The following is a 16,854-nucleotide window of genomic DNA, read 5'->3' as shown; positions in this document are numbered from 1 at the left end:
TTTCTTCAAAATTCATGTTTTTCTTGTATTTTGAACATGATAATTCGTTTTTATATATGGGTTTATATTTAGTCTTTAACTTCACCCCACTATTTTTTTGCAATGCCTTTTTCCTTTTGGCAGTTCTACCAGATCATAGGTTAGTTCTCCTTGAAAGATTTAATTTCTTCATTCATGGCACGACATGCAATTATTCTTCTTTATCATTCATATTAATGGCTTTTTCAAAGCTTTGACATTCCTCCTTCTGAATTAGGTTAAACATATTCAATCGAGAAGTACCTTCTTAATGATTGTCAAAATCTTATGAATAGTCATACTTGAGATTCTTATTTAATTTGAACATTTTTTACCACTTGATCTTTGTCTATCCTGATCAAGAAGTTAATTGTTCTCTTTAGATTTCAACATTTGATCAAGTTATTTTGTTTTATCAAATTTTATCATTTTTATTTGTTGTGCAATTTAAAAAAAATTCATTGAATTAATAAAATTTGATCATCAAACCACTTTAAAATTGTTTCTTATACTTCTTGATAAGTTGAATTATTCTTTATCAAAAACATATTTTTACTTAAAAAAATTCTTTTACTTATCATATCCCATAATTTAGTAATTAGCTGGTTTTATCATACAATTAAAATTGAACTTAATTCACTAAAAATAAAACTCTTTTAGGGACCACCAAAATCGATCATTAAAACTATAAAACCGGTCGTTAAATGAATTTGCGATCAAAATAGCGATCGATTGTAAGTGACAACAAAACCCTTGTCACAAATTTGCGACCAATTTTTTTTGTCACTATTCAATCACGAAAAAGTTTGGTCATTAAAACCAAAGGTGACCAAACTAGTGACCAAAAACAAATGGAAAAATGGGTCTCTAATTCGGTCGCTGAAGTCATAGAAAATAACAATCAGCGTGTTTGGTCGCTAAAATGATTACGTAGGTAACAAAATTTCGGTGGCTAACTTCCCATGACAATTGTCATTGCAAAACATATTTTGGTCACTAATTTTGATTTTCGTGAAGAGTAGCAACTAAACCAATTTCGTTCGCCAATTTTTTGCTTTTGATATTTTAGCCACCAAGTTGATTTCAGTCACTAGGTTTGGTTTCAAAACTTTAAGGACCAATATTTCGGTCGTTAATTTTATTTGTATTATTATTACACTTTTTCTAAAAAATTATCTGTTTATAAACAATTTTGTAAATCTACTTTCAAATACTCAAAAACAATTTTGTAAATCTACTTACAAATACTCAAAAATCAATAAAACTAAATAAAATTATACTCTAATATGTAGAAGATCCTAGTACACAAAGTAAAGATAAATCATTTTACAAAATTCAAATTCAAATTCAAAGTATTCATAAAGAGTTTCAAATCTATTACAGAATTGAGCATACAAATAATATTCTCTTCTACATCATATATCATATGGTCTTCATAATAACCACTTATACTTGTGATAAGGACAAAATGGAAGAAAATATCAATGTGTCCTAACCTCACAAAAAAAGTTTGCACGGTACTGTGTAGCCCGAACTATATTTTCTGTGAGGGGCTTTCAAAGATGTTGCCCATTCAAAGACATTTTTCTGCAATAGTTTTTGGTAAAACATGCAATATAATTAAAATATAAAACTTGTTAAATTATGAAAGTGAGAATTACTAGTAAAAAAATATAAAATATAGTGTTTATCTTTTACAACAAATTTATAAATTACCTCTGGTTGCTATAGATTAACAGTCACAGATAGTTCTTACCATGTGCTTGTGGAAACAAAAACCTAAAATCATAATTAATGATAATGTTAGAAATTTTAACCAAAAGGTATGACAAGTTAGAATACGAAGAAAAATAGGTTTCATATGAAGAGGAGAAGACACAAAACAACGTACTAATATTACATCACTGAAGTTAAAAATATATAATAAAATCATAAGGAATTATTAAGAGTGTGTAGGAAACAAGAAAAAAAAAACTCACTATATATGATAATTGAAGCCTCAAACTATATAAGTAATTGACAACAGAAACTCACTTTATGATTATGTAGGACAAGACATTCTGTCCTTAGCAGTGCCAACAAATCTGGATAAAATCTATAAAAGAAAAAAAAATATGTTAAACTCAAAATGAAATATTAAATCAATGAATTTATTGAAAAAAATTATTTGTAATATATGAACTTAAATATTAAAAAGTTTATAGCAATTCATATACTGTTCTTTCAATGTTTTTTCAGATATTGAACTTTCTTTTTATAAAAAAAAATATTAATAAATAAAAAGGTATTTGAATATCCCAAATTATATATAAATAGTCAATTGTATATAAATAAGAGCATAAAAATGTCCATCCTAAATAATTACAAACTCATAAACTTCCCACTAACATTTTATAGGAAGTGGTCTCCAGCATCATTTTTCTCTAAAGCTTTCTAAATAAAATAAATTCCATAAAAAATTTAAATTATAAAAACACATAAATGAATATGAATTTCATTGATAAACAATTTTTTTTCTTCAAAATTCTATGGAACAAACACGTATTGTGAAGAGATAAATGTGTAGAATGAATTAGTAAATTCAGAATATAACAATTAATAAAATATTAATAAAGCACATACTAACATAAAGGCATTTTCTAATTAATCAATATTTAATAAGTATTATTAAAAAAAAAGTTATCACAATTCTAATTATTATGGTGTTCTCTACTCTAATCAAATTTATTAGAATTATAGGCTTTAAACAAGAGGGGTGAACGGTTTATAAAAGATTTTCGCGGTTTATAAAAGATTTTTGCAAATATTGAAGGTAGATTGAAAGACAATAAAGAAACAATCAATTAGAAATCAGTTTAGCTAATTAGAAAACTGTTTTTAATTTGATTGCAAAAAATCAACCGGTTGTTTTTGTTAAACAATCAGTTGTTTATATAGCAATGTTGAAAACCAAAGCAAAAGAAAATTTAAAGAGTGTAAGAATAGAGAGATTAACACAACATGTTTAAACTGGTTCACTCTTTACCAAGAGCTACATCCAGTCTCAGTAACCACTGAGAATTCACTAAGTAATAAAACCTTAATTAAAAACAACACACCAAAGTGGTGATCTTGAACCCTTCAAGAACACACACCACCTTTGGCAAATACCACACGGTTTTCAGAACAACCTCTGAAACTGCACAACACCAATTCATACAAAATTACAGTGATCAAGAAAGAAATGAATGGAATACACCTGGATACAATCAAAGATTAAAGCACAGTGAATACAAGAGAATCCTATTCCACACTTGAGAATGATCCAAAGCTCTTTGAAATATTGAAAAACTTATTTGAATGATTTCTCTTAGTTGATTTTCAACCAGGGGTGTAAATCAACTTATTTAAACTCCAATCAGTTGGTCAAAGCATTTAATACAAGAGTCCAAATCAGTTTAAATCATTTAAAATTGATTAAAGCAACTTAACAACATTTTGTTAAGGTGATAGAGATCAAATAAGAGAGGATTTTACTAATGGAGGAAGAGGCCATCCACCCAAACATTTAAAGTTCTTCCTTCTAGTCTTCTAAAAAATTAAGAAGAATTAAAACAAAGAGAGGACCAAGCCTAAAGCCAAAAGAAGACTACAAACTTTCAAGAATAGGCTTCAATTAATATCTCTCTTTGTAGTTTCTTTTGTATAAAATTTAAAAATACATAGAATAGTGTTTAGGAAGTTGCTAAGAGGGAAACCTAAAGATACCTCTTGTGTAAAGCATATTTAGATATTAGCTTTAGGAAAAGTCTAGAAGGTAGCCCTTCATTCTCCACTTTAGGCGCTAGAAGTGGAAGAGTTGCAAGGCAACCTTGGATAGCTTCCTTTGTAAGCTTCTTGTAAACTCATGACCGGTCTTTCTCCTATAAAAGGAGGGTTTGAGTCCTTCAAATACAGATTTGATATTTTGAGTACAGAAATTCTCCCAAATTGGTGAGTGATTGAGAGACTTGTGTCTTCTCTTATTCTAGTCTTATCTTGAGTGCACTCTTGGAACCTCAAGTGGCGGCATCTACACTCATCTTGAAGCTTTGCATCCTTCAAGTGGCTTGCTCCTCTCCAAGGACTCCAACCATATAAGTTCCCTTCTTCTTTCCATCTTATTCATCCATTTCCATTCCCAAATAAACTCTAAAACATGTCTTAGGTATTTCTAGTCATTTTAATCGGTTCATTTGCATCTTATCTTGTTTTTGTTCGATTCATTTGATTCCTAGGTTGTTTTAATCGGTTCATTTGCTTTCTTAGTCATTTTAATCGGTTCCTTTGTCATAAAATGAGTTTCTACATGAGTTTGGCTTGGTTGCTTGTGATTTGGTGAGTTCTTGAATGTTAAGAACATTGATCCAATTCTAGAAAAGTGCCTAATCATATTCCAACTCAAGTATAACATGTCCTTATAATATCTCTTTCATGTTATTGGAATCATATCATAAGATTTTCAGAAAATCAATCAATTGATAACACGAATCAACCGGTTGAATTGGTTTGACAACAAAGTCAAGATTTTTCAAATCCTTTTCAAAAAACAGTGTAAAACAATCGGTTAAACCACCATTTCAACAGGTTGAATTTTCACTTGTTTAGAAAACACATGTTTTCCAAAAGGATTGAAATCAAACAACCTTGGATCATTACAGAGAGTGGATTAACAAATCTAAATACACACACAACCAACAACAAGGATCTTCATGCATTTCATTTGGATTTGGAGACATCAAAGCAACTTGTTTAACAAATCCTCCTATTTGATGAAGACAATCCCTGGTTTGCTTGTGTTGTCATTTTTTAATTTGATAGATCCTGCAAAATAGAAATTGTGCACATACAAGGCATACACAACAACATGATAACCCAGGTTTGAAAAGCACCTAAGAACCATTTTTTTGCAAAAGCTTTCAAGCAAAAAACCATAAAACAATATGAAAACCAGTGTGAAAACAGTGGTGAAGTTAGGTGCATATCAGAGATATAACAACAACATAATAAACCATAGAGTTATAGCAGCAAGTACAATACCAAAAACCACATCATTCTCCCCCTATTTTTCTTCACAAATAGAATTAGAGAAGGAATAAAAACATAATTTAAGAAAGAATTTGAGAATCAAGAATACCCAACTCATTTCTTAAGAAGAAAAACATGTCTTTAGGAAGTGACTTTCTGAAGATATCTGCAAGTTGCTTTTCATTTTCAATCAACTGAATTTCACAATCCCCATTGCTCACATGGTCTCTCATAAAATGGTGGCGAATCTCAATATACTTTGTCCTTGAATGATGAATCTGAGTTTTAGTGATATTGATAGCACTTGTGTTATCACAAAGCAAAGGCACCTTGTTGACCTTCAAGCCAAAGTCTTTTAGTTGTTGTTTGATCTAGAGAATCTGAGTAAAACAACTACCAGCAACTATGTATTCAACATTTGCAGTTGAAAAGGGCCACACAAGCTTGCTTATTGCTATGCCAAGATATGAGAATTGAATCAATAAGATGACAAGTGCCATTTGTGCTTTTTCTATCTAGCTTACACCCTGTAAAATCAAAATCAAAATAACCAACCAAATGTATAGGAGAGTGAGAGGAATACCATAAACCAACAATGGTTGTTCCCTTAAGGTATTTCAAAATTCGTTTGACAGCCTTGAAGTAAGATTCTTTTGGATTTGATTGGAATCTAACATATAGGCAAACAACAAACATGATGTCTGGTCTGCTAGTAGTGAGATAGAGCAAAGAACCAATCAATTATCTAAATTTGGTTTGATCTACGGTTGTTCCAGGATAAAACGATTACACATTTTCATTTTATTGACAAAAACAAATTTGATTAAATTTCAAACAATAAAAACATAATTAAACCTACTTATTTTTATTCTAACTCTTCAAATTGTTTTAAATATTATATAACAATAACTATTTAAATCATCACCTGCGTAACACATAATTAATTTTCATTACTCTGATTTATTGTACTTTAAAAAGGGAAGCAAGAGCCAGTTGGATACTCATCCTAGCAATAAAGTGTGTATTTCAGAGATTGAAACTATTTTTCAGCACTAACAGATATGATTCAAAAGTTTAATGGGGAAATATTATAATGAATTTGAATCTCACACTTTTATCCCAAATCCACAACACATCAAGCAAGGTGTGGTAAAAAATTTCGGTCAAAAAGCCCAAGGAATGAGCTATAGTAAATTTTATACTGAGAGCAACACCATACTAAAACTATTTTTTCTGGGCCGAACAAGTCCTGACTTTTAATGTTTACAACTTTTTTCTATTTTTTTGGACATTCTGTTTTAAATGGATACGAAAAACATCTCAATAGGGTTCTGTAAAAATTTTCAATTTTTTTTACAAAAATACAAACCCATAATAAATTTTCACAACAAAGACAAAATTTTACAAACACTTAAAAAAGAAGAAACCTAAGGGATTTGAAAACCAGAATTGAAACTTAAGACATAATAGAAACCTAAATCAAATGAACTTGTTAATGATCTAATAACAAGATAAGAGACTCAAAAACATAAAAAGAATAACACAAAAAAGGCACAAAAAGACTCAAACCACATGGATATTCATTGTAAAAACAAGAAACAAAAATCAAACAAAGAACTACTTGATTTTATGACATATATGGAAACAACATGACTTTAGAAAAATAGAAATACATCATAAAAAAATGAAACCCACATAAAATGTCTTTACCAAAGGAAAAAGAAAGAAGACTGAACAAAATTCAAAAGCACACAAGATAAACTCAAAAAGAACTCTTAAACATCAATATAGATGGTTCAAGAAAGAACAAGCTATTTGAACCAATTAAACTAAAAAAAACATTTAAATGGTGGAAACATATTTAAAACTGATTCAATACATTCTAAAAAATGAGGAACAACACGAAAATGGATTAACAAAAGTTAGAACAACTTATCTCTTGAACACCAAAGCTCTTGATACCAAATGATGCAATCCTAGCTTGCATTGTTATGAGTCTTTTGTTTTTGTATTTTGGGTGCAATTTGGTGGGATTGGGTGGTTAAAATGGGTGAACGAAACTACGATGTTATGGTGTATGGAGAATGATAATGAAGCTTAAGGGAGGTTAAGCCAACTCCTAAGAAGATTCAAGCAAAACACTATTAGAAGTGCAAACTTGAGAGTGAGAATTGGAAGACAAATGAGCTAGCATCTTGGGAAGTCTTTCTTTATCAATTCTAATCTGATTTACAAGGGGGCTAACACTTGTATTTATAGTGCTATGGGCAGCCAAGGTGCAAGCTTTAACCCTAAAAACTCTTCATATGGTCTAGAGTTGTATTGGGTCCAAGGAGACCCAATTGTAACTCTAGCTGGACTCTTTCTTTTTTCTATTTACACCCTACTTTAATTGGCCCAATACATGACCCATGAAAATGGCTCAAATACAAGCCCAAAATAAAGCCTATACTACTTTTTATAATCTTTGTAAAACTAGATTAAAAAATGGAAGAGCAGACAACAATTAATTCTCTTTGATATGAGAGTCTTCTGAAATCCTTTTTCTGCTTGCAATCTTCTTAGCCAAATGTTTCGAGGCTCGGTGGGTTTTCACCAAAGTGTTAAGTGCTTTGACCTTTTTCACTTGAAGTGTTGGTACTAAGGGTAGACCTTTTTTTAGTGCAAATCTTTCTTGAGTGAACTAAAATTTTCCCTCGTTTCCTAAATAGTTGAGTGCTACAAGTGAGTGAGTGGATAAACTTGTTATTTTCACTAATTGTTTGTTTTCTTTTGTGCACAATCATGTCTCATTATTCTTCGGGGGAGTCTTCAAGGCCACAATCTCCTAAAAAAGAAAATCTTATGGGGGAGCTTGTGAATGCCAAAAGAAGCTTGGCCCACAAAGAAGAGAAAATAAGGCAACTAATGGAAAGAATGCAAAGATTAGAAGAGCCTCAAGAACGACTAGCTAGAGAAAGGAGGCGGGAACCTAGGCGCACAAGGTATCATATGCACTATGGGAGTCAAGAAGAAGAACAAGATTGAGTGCACAATTTTGAAGAAAGGTGTCATCAACACCAACCACCAAAGACATTTTTTCATTTTGTAAAGTTACCTAGTTTTAATGGGGATAGTGACCCAAATGTATATTTAGGATGGTAAGCTAAAGTAAAACAAATCTTTAATGTGTATGAGGTCAAAGAGGACCAAAAAGTTAAGTTACCTTCCCTAGAAGTTTTAGACTATGTCATGCAATGGTGACATCAAATTGTAATGGACATTGGGCTAAACAAGAGGTCATTCGTTGGTATGATTTAAAGGAATGCATCCGCGCGCAGTTTGTTCCTCCCCATTATAGGAAGAAACTCTTGTTGAAGCTCCAACGACTTCATCAAGGACCTAGGACGGTAGATGAATACTTTAAGGACTTATAAACCACTTTGTCTAAAATTAATATGCATGATAGTGAAGATTCAAAGATAGCTAGGTTTGTGAGTGGTTTGAGAAATTCAAGATATTGTAGAATTATATGAGTACTCTTCTTTAAAGAGGTTGGTTCACCTAGCCATCAAGGTGAAATCATAAATTTTGAAGAAAACAACTTGCTAAAATCTCATAATGATGGCTTCTACAAATTTTCATGGAAGGATAAAAACAAAATTTCTACAAAAACTTTTCCTTCCAATTTTCAAAAGAAACCACTTCGCACCAGAGTTTCTAAAGACAAACCTTCAATCTCAACCCCTAAGTCACCCACCAAAACCTCAAGCACAAAACGTTTTAAATGTTTAGGTTTTGGGCCCATAGCTGCCAATTGTCCAAACAAAAGAACCATAATGGTAAAAGAGGTAAATAAAGACCGAACAAAAATGAAACAAAAAACAAATATGAAAAAAATGACGAAAATAACAAAACGAGGCTCATCACCTCACCAGACGTGGTGAAAACCGTAATGTTGATCTGTCCAAAAATAAAAACTGCCAGCTCACTTCAGTACTTTCCTTCCTTCTCTTGTTTATCTATTGATAACACTAATTACATGTAACATTTGTTAGAGAAATGTGAGAATATTTTTCAAAATCCTTCTAAAGGTGTACACCTTATATGTTTTTCACACCAAATTCCTTTGATCCTACACATTCTCTACAAACATTACATGTAACTAGAACCATTCCACCCAAACTCCGAAAAATCAATGAACATAAGTTTGCTTCACAACTCACATATATAAATCAAGTGAACAAACTAACTATGTTATTTGCAGGAGTTCTAAATTCGAGGTCGAATTCTTTCCCACTTGGGGGCATGATACAAACCACAACAACTAGCAGATGACTAAAGATACATCAAAAGTTTATCCTTCTTGTCTTTCCACAAGAGAAGTTATGTAAATAAAATGGGCTCACTTTAGGGTCCAAATAGAAGAATAAGCTAGACTAGCTTCACATAGCATAAATGGAAGTGTACTTTGCAAAATGGGTTTGTGTCAAGCCCATCTTTTCAAGATAAGGCACCTAGGTTTAGGAAGGTTAACCTACCTTTTAGAAGTTGTGCCTAAGAGGCGGCTTTGACCCTAGTCAACACCCTAGGCTACTCCTCTCCCTTCCCATTCTTACACTTCACTCATCTTGCCCACCAAGGCACCCCTCCCTATAAATAGGGTGTCTTGCCTCATGTATTGACACATTGAAATTGAATGAAGTAAAGAAACTCTGCGTGAGTGTTTTGTGAGTCTTAGTACTCCTTTTATTTGGGTCTTATATTGAGTTCAGTGCACTTCAAGTGGTGGTTTTGCACCACTTATATTGGAGCCTACTACCCTCCAAGTGTCGTGACACCATCTCCATATCCATAAACTTTCTTTAATCTCTTCATCTTTTCCTTTCATTCATTTTGCTTCATTCCTTGCACCTTTTCCTTCTATCTTTATGTCTTGTTTATGTTTTTACCATTTGATCATCTTCATTCATTCATTGCTTAACTTGTTCTTTATTTCTGCATCATTGCATCATCCACACCATATATTTGTGTTTTTCTATTTGCCCTCTAGAAGTGAACCTTCACACTTACTTAACCACTTGGTTACGTTCGTGTCCAGTGGGAATCTTCTTTGGGTTCTCACCTTAAATTGTTAATCTCAAAAATCTTAAACAAAAGAGCAATCAATAAAATATGCAATCCTAAAATCAACTCACATCACATGTGGAGGGTATCTAGATAAAAATTAATTGATCACCTGAAGATTTCGAAGGAAGTCTAAAAGATGCCAGCCAAGAGAGTAGCAAGTAGAATTAGCTTTCTATAACCCACTAGATCAGAAGCATGATCTACAATTTCTCCATCATTGAGGATAACAACAAAGAAACCACTACCACAGGACCAATTTTTATCTCTTTAGAAGTTCCCATCACAACATATACAAGTGGTGGTACCACACTGGTATCTAAAATACATATTAGTAAGAAACCAAAATAAAATGTCGAACATATTAAAAAGTGGTAAAGAATAATAAGTAGGAAAATAGAAATTTACAAAAGCCCATATTGATGATCAAGAGGTGCCTGTTGAACCAAGTGGTGTTCAAGTTTTGAAGAATACAAATCCTTTGAAGGATGTTGAAGCCTTGACTGTGCTTGGTGTTGTTGTGCTGGTTTAGCTTAGTTCTGGGGTAGTTTGGATGTTGTAATCCACCCTTTGATTAAATCTAAAGCATAAGCATCTCAATCTTTGTGAAAGTAAAATGTTTTCAAACTAAGTTAAAACAACCGATTGTTTTATCGAAACAACCGATTGTTTATACTTAGGTGTTTTGAGAAAAAGATTGAAAACTGTTTTTAAAATGGTTGAACTGTTAAGAACCAAAACAACTGATTGATTCGAGGAAACAACCGATTGTTTGTTTTGGGACCATAACAAAATAACTGTTTTATCTTTGACTGAGCTTTAAATGATTTAACTGCTTACGCTCCAGTCATTCAATGCTTAGACCAATCTTTTAATGCAATTTAAGAGTTTGTTAAGATTTGATAACAAACTACATCTTTGAATATATTCAGAAAAACAGATTTGAAAATTAATCTTTGACAAGTTTTTGCTAAGAGTTTTTGAGTTTTTCAAAGAGCTGAGATTGCTAAGAGTTTGTGATTGATCAAAGTGTATGGAATAGGATTCTAATTGTATTGATTTCAGATTATCTTCTGTAACAAGTGTAATCCTTGTACTCTGTTAAATAAGTTTTGTTTCTGTGTTTGCTAAAGATTGGTTGTGTGTTCTTGAGGGGATCAAGATCAGCAATCTTAGTGTTTGTGTGTTGGCCAAGGAGAGTGTGTGTCTTGAGGTGTTCAAGGTCATTCTCTTGGTTGTTGTGTAAGTGATCAATGTGTGATTGCTTAGTGAATTTCCTCAAGGTGTCTGAGAAGACTGGATGTAGCTCTGGGTTTGGAGTGAACCAGTATAAACAACTGTGTACCATCTCTCTATCCCTATCTCTTTAAATTCAGTTTTGTTATTTGATAACTGGTATAAACAACCGATTGTTTCGGTAAAACAACCGATTGTTTTTCCAGTATTGTGCTTTTGCTTTATGTTTTGGAAAAACTGATTTCTTAATCAAAGTTTTCTTGAAGTATTTTCATTCTAAGCTTAAAAGTTTATGAAAATCTTTCTTAAACAATTCACCCCCCTCTCGTTTATGGCCATATATTCTAACAATTGGCATCAAGAGCTTGGTTCTTGAAAGTTGTTCAAGTTGATCTAAAAATCTTTTTTCTATGGCTGGAAAACTATCTTTTGAGGAGGGTGCTTCAATCTACAAACCACCTTTATTCTATGGATTGAATTATAAGTTTTGGGAAGCAAGAATGAAAATCTTTATTGAATCTATTGATCAAAGAATTTGGGATTCAATTGAGAATGGTCCTTACATTCCAAAGTTCAACAAGGATAATTCTTTCATTGCAAAAACTTTGTCTAAATGGACAAATGATGAATGTAAGATGGCTCAGCTTGATCGGTCTGCTCAAAACATTATAGCTTTTGCACTAGATACTAATGAATTTTTCAGGATATCAAAGTGCAAAACTGCTAAGGATATGTGGGATAAACTCAAGGGTGCTCATGAACCAAAGGAAGCAATGACAAGGAGTCAAGCAAGAAGGAAAAGAAGGCAAAATAAGAAAAGCCTCAATCTTTGCTTCATGGCCAGAAGGGAGGATGACTCAAGTAGTGTAAGTTCATCAAACTCTAAAAATTATGGTCAATTGCTTCAAGCCTTTCAAGAAACGCATGAAGAAGCCAACCAATTGGCTCTCTTGAACAATCGGTTAAAAGAAAAGAACAGCTGGCTTGAAAACAGAGTAAAGGCAGGCACTGGAAGAGGATTTAGAAAATTCAAAAACAGATTTTGAAAATCTGGAAATCATTTACAAAAACTCCTCTTGCAAGTGTGATACTCTAGTTTGTGAAAATTGCGAAAATCTTGAAAAGAAGGTCCACTATCTTGTTAAAACAATGGATAAGCTTTCTAAAGGCCAATCCAACTTTGAGAGTGTTCTAGCATCTCAAAACTGTGTTTTTGGAAAAGCTGGATTGGGTTTTAATCCACAAAACAAACAAGATAGATTTTCAAAATCATTTTCGAAAATGCCAGAAAAACAATCAATTGGACCATCGAAACAACCGATTGTTACATGCTTCTATTGCATGAAAAGAGGTCATTCTGTGAGGTTCTGTAAAATCATAAAAGATGCTGCTCCTAAAGGTCTTATGAAGTGGATTCCTAAGGGAAATAAAGCTTTAATTGATGAGTATAAACCAGATGGACCCACATTCATAAGGGGACCAAATCTTTGTACTTGAAAATCTCTTTTGTAGGAAATCTTGGAGGAGAGCAAGCAACTATGGTACTTGGATAGTGGATGCTCCAAGCATATGACAGGGGACAAATCAAAGTTCCTGAGTATCTCCTTCAAGCAAGAGGGACATGTCACCTATGGAGACAACAACAAAGGAAGAATTCTCGGGAGAGGATCCATAGGAGATGAGAACATCTTGGTAATCCATGATGTACTTTTTGTTGAAGGCCTAAAGCATAATCTCCTGAGCATTAGCCAAATTTGTGACAAGGAATATCAAGTGATGTTCAAGTCAAACACATGTGAAATCTGTCTACCCAACACCAAAGAGGTAATGTTGGTAGGTAAAAAAGTTAATAATGTGTATCTTCTAGATATCTCTTCACCATGTTCAATTGGATGTCTTCTATCCAAGCAAGATGAATCTTGGCTTTGGCATAGAAGAATTGCTCATATTCACATGAATCATTTGAACAAGCTAATCTCAAAGGATCTTGTGATTGGGCTGCCAAAACTCAAGTTTGAGAGGGATCACATTTGTGAAGTATGCCAAAAAGGGAAACAAGTGAAAAGTTCTTTCAAAATTAAAAATGTTGTTTCTTCTTTGAGACCTCTTGAACTTCTTCACATGGATCTCTTTGGACCCTCAAGAACTATGAGTCTTGGTGGAAATTATTATGCTCTTGTTATTGTTGATGATTTTTCTAGGTACACTTGGACTCTTTTCTTGGAATCAAAGAGTGATGCCTTTGCTGCATTCAAAAAGCTAGCAAGAAGACTACAAAACACAAAGAACAACAACATAGGTTCTATAAGGAGTGATCATGGAGGAGAATTTCAGAATGAGAAGTTTAGCAAATTCTGTGAGAAGTTGGGAATTCTGCACAATTTCTCTGCTCCAAGAACACCACAGCAAAATGGAGTGGTAGAGAGGAAGAACAGGTCTCTTGAAGAGCTAGCAAGGACAATGCTTAGTGAATCATCTCTTCCTAAGTACTTTTGGGCAGATGCAGTGAGCACCTCATGTTATGTGATGAATAGGGTACTTATAAGGCCCATTTTGAAGAAAACTCCATATGAACTCTTCAATGGAAGGAAGCCTAACATCAGTCATCTCAAAGTCTTTGGCTGCAGCTGTTTCGTTCTCAACAATAGAAAGGAAAACTTGGGAAAGTTTGATGAGAAAGCGAACCTTGGTATCTTCATAGGGTATTCACTCACAAGTCATGCATATAGAGTCTACAACAAGAGGTTGATAACTGTAGAAGAATCAGTTCACGTTGTCTTTGATGAGGTAGATCGCAGAGTCAATCAAATCCCAAAGACCAGTGCTGAGGAGGATGAAAAGAGCATCAGTTTGGAGAAGCTGGAAATCTGTGCAGAAAAACAACCGGTTGATTTGCAGAAACAACCGATTGAAATTCTGCAACAGAGTGAGCTGCCCAAGGAGTGGAAGATTCCTAGAGATCTGTCAGTGGATAACATCATAGGGCAGATAAAGGAAGGTGTCTCCACACGTAGCTCCATCTCAAACTTCTGCAGGCACACAACTTTTGTCTCTCAAATTGAACCAAAGTCAATTGAGGAAGCTCTCAAGGATGGGAAGTGGGTTGAAGCTATGCATGAAGAGCTGAATCAGTTTGCAAGGAATGAGGTATGGTTTCTTGTCCCTAAAACTAATGAAATGAATATTATTGGTTCGAAATAGGTTTTCAGGAATAAGCTAGATGAGGCTGGTGTGATCACAAGAAACAAAGCAAGGCTAGTTGCCAAAGGCTACAATCAAGAGGAGGGCATAGATTATGGTGAGACCTTTGCTCTTGTTGCTAGATTGGAGGCTGTGAGGCTGCTGCTGGCTTTTGCATGTATGAGTGGTTTTAAACTCTTCCAAATGGATGTCAAGAGTGCTTTCTTAAATGGCTACATCTATGAGGAAGTCTATGTAGATCAACCACCGGGCTTTGAAGATCATAAGTATCCCAACCATGTCTTCAAGTTGAAGAAAGCTTTGAATCAACTGAAACAAGCTCCAAGGCAGTGATATGAGAGGCTTAGCAACTTTCTTCTATCTCATGGATATGAAAGGGGAATGGTAGACAAGACTCTCTTCATCAAGAAGTCAAACACAAAAATTATTCTTGTGCAAATCTATGTTGATGATATCATCTTTGGTGCTACACAAGATAGTTTGTGTGAAGAATTTGTGGCTGCAATGAAAGGTGAGTTTGAAATGTCTATGATGGGAGAACTGTCTTTCTTTCTTGGTTTGCAGGTTAAGCAAACAAAGAATGGGATCTTCTTAAGTCAATCAAAGTATTGCAAGGAAATTCTCAAGAAATTTGAAATGGAGAGTTGCAAAGAAGCAAGCACTCCAATGCCATCAAGCTGTTACATGGATGCTGATGCTGCTGGAAAGAGTGTAGATCGAACAAAAATACAGAGGATTGATTGGATCTTTGCTTTATCTAACAGCTAGTAGGCCGGACATCATGTTTGCGGTGTGTTTATGTGCAAGATATCAAGCAAATCCTAAAGAGTCACACTTCAAAGCTGCAAAAAGAATTCTGAAATATCTCAAAGGAACATCATCTGTAGGATTATGGTATCCTTCTCACTCCCTAATTCATTTAATTGGTTATTCAGGTTCTGACTTTGCAAGTTGCAAGCTAGATAGAAAGAGCACAAGTGGCACTTGCCACCTTCTTGGCTCAAGCCTAATCTCATGGCATAGCAAGAAGCAAGCATGTGTTGCTCTCTCTACTGCTAAGGCTGAATATATAGCTGCTGGTAGCTGCTGTGCACAAATCTTGTGGCTCAAACAACAACTTACAGACTTTGGATTACAAATCAGCAAGGTTCCTTTGATGTGTGATAACACAAGTGCCATCAATCTTACCGAAATCCAGATTCAGCACTCAAGGACCAAACATATTGAGATAAGGCATCATTTCATCAGAGATCATGTACAAAATGGGAATTGTGAAGTGAAGTTTGTGGAGACCAAACTGCAGTTAGCTGACATCTTCACAAAGCCTTTACCAAAAGAGAGATTTTTCTTCTTAAGAAATGAGTTAGGTATCCTTGATCTTAATAATCTCTCCTAAATCAGTTTTTGATACATGCTAAAGTCTATTTGTGAAGACAAATAAGGGGAGAATTAATTGGTTCTTGTATATCTTTATCTGATATTGTATAAAATGTTAAAATCTCTTATATGAAAGTGTTTTCTGCTGCTGCTGATAGAAACAACCAATTGTTTCGTGTAAACAACCGATTGTTTATCATGTTTTATGCTTTGAATGAGTAATAAACTAACTTGTTGCTGTAAGAAGCTTTGGACAGTATAAATGCTATTTTTTAGCAGGAACTGCTTCAGATTCAATCAGAACGAACACAAGCACCAGGGATATGTCTTCATCAAATAGGGGGAGATTGTTGAACCAAGTGGTGTTCAAGTTTTGAAGAATCCAAATCCTTTGAAGGATGTTGAAGCCTTGGCTGTGCTTGGTGTTGTTGTGCTGGTTTAGCTTAGTTCTGGGGTAGTTTGGATGTTGTAATCCACCCTTTGATTAAATCTAAAGCATAAGCATCTCAATCTTTGTGAAAGTAAAATGTTTTCAAACTAAGTTAAAACAACTGATTGTTTTATCGAAATAACCGATTGTTTATACTTAGGTGTTTTGAGAAAAAGATTGAAAACTGTTTTTAAAATGGTTGAACTGTTAAGAACCAAAACAACCGATTGATTCGAGGAAACAACCGATTGTTTGTTTTGGGACCATAACAGAAAAACTGTTTTATCTTTGACTGAGCTTTAAATGATTTAACTGCTTACGCTCCAATCATTAAATGCTTTGACCAATCTTTTAATGCAATTTAAGAGTTTGTTAAGATTTGATAACAAACTACATCTTTGAATATATTCAGAAAAACAGATTTGAAAATTAATCTTTGA

The sequence above is a fragment of the Phaseolus vulgaris genome, chromosome 10 (assembly GCF_051622355.1).
Source record: "Phaseolus vulgaris cultivar YP4 chromosome 10, ASM5162235v1, whole genome shotgun sequence".
NCBI classification, from domain to species: Eukaryota; Viridiplantae; Streptophyta; class Magnoliopsida; order Fabales; family Fabaceae; genus Phaseolus; species Phaseolus vulgaris.
The sequence above is the reverse complement of the archived record's forward strand: the minus strand, read 5'-3'. Positions refer to the sequence as shown.